Here is a 1,525-nt window from a genome sequence, read left to right as displayed (position 1 = left end):
CCCACTCCTTAAAAAAAAAAACGAACTTGACTGCATTTTAGTAAGCCCACACTTCATGTTCATTTTTTTTTTCAAGCTAAAAAGCTGTGTGGATGGTTGGCGGGTGTTTTGGCTTCCCCCTTCTTTCCTATCAAACATACCTATCGTCATTATCTCTAATCCTTCTTTACCGTGTTTGTTACTATCTTGTAACACTTCTGATCTTCGGCTCTTATATGATCTTGTGCTGTAAGTGCCGTAAAACTTTTATTAAAGCGCAACTAAAACGAAGAGCAAAACACCGGTGTCAGTACACCTTCCCCTTGCCCTTGACCCCCCCCCACCTCTTTTATTTTTGTTGTTTGTCTTTCATTTGGTTCTAATTGAGTCAAATGGTGCGCTCCATAGTAATTTTAAGCTACAAATAAATATGTCAGAGTAGACAGTCTAGGATACTATCATACAAGTCAGTCAGTTATGGAGCATTCAGGTACTTTCGAGAAAAAAACTTTTTTGCAACTTTTAAAAAATGTATCTAATACTCGTTTAAGCCTCTTGGGTTTTACAATTTATATCTAAGTTGTCATGTATTATTGATACAAATTAAAACGAGAGAGCTGCTTTTTCAGATTGTGCAAAGATCAAATGCCTTAAAACTGGAGTTTTCAAATTTTGTTCCATACACGGATAGCGAACTGCAACGACGATAACTTATTCAGTGCATTAAATGATTATGTGAATGTCAGAAGGAAAAAAAATGTGATAGGACCGTTTTGTTGTTTGTGTATTGTGTAGAAACATACCCCCCTCCCCACACACACACACACACCCTTTCTAGCACGTGATTCTTCTTTTTTTAAAAACAAAAAAACTTTTACAAAATGATTATCATCCGGTTATAACGTCGGTCCCAGGTACAGTTTGTAATTTCGGGGAAAAGGTTTTGAGTTTTGATCTATTTATTATTTTTTAAAAATTAATTACCCATACGAGTTAACATTTCATATTTGTCAGTTCAACATATATCCCTTGACACTTCTGAACCCATACTTTCCCAAAGGAATAATAAATCCCCTTGTAAAACTAAGGACACTTAAGCAATGGTAACTTTAATAAAATAATTATATTAGCCCCCTTCACATATCAGAGCATGTTTGATATGCCTTTGACATTCATGTATTTTTTGTTTCAACAAAATTCAGAAATATAGCTCAAACTTCCAATCAGTGTACTCTTTTTTAACGCATTCTGTGTTTATTAGGGTTTTTGAACAGCCATTAAAATTTTAACCCCCCCCCAAAAAAAAAACAACAAAAAAACAACAAAACAAAACATGAACAACAAAAACAACCAAATCCAGGGTTCGGTAGGATATTTTCCTTTTTCTTATTTGCCTTTTAAGGAGCATGTGAACCCTACATCTTGCAAATAACGAGTGAGTGCTAAAGCTTAAACATTAAAACGAAAGTGCTCATCCACAAACATAAAATTCCGGGTTCAACAGATCATTAATAATAAAATAAAATAATAATATATAACATTTATA

Source organism: Aplysia californica, unplaced genomic scaffold, assembly GCF_000002075.1.
Source record: "Aplysia californica isolate F4 #8 unplaced genomic scaffold, AplCal3.0 scaffold00780, whole genome shotgun sequence".
NCBI lineage: Eukaryota > Metazoa > Mollusca > Gastropoda > Aplysiida > Aplysiidae > Aplysia > Aplysia californica.
Note: the sequence above shows the minus strand (reverse complement) of the source record.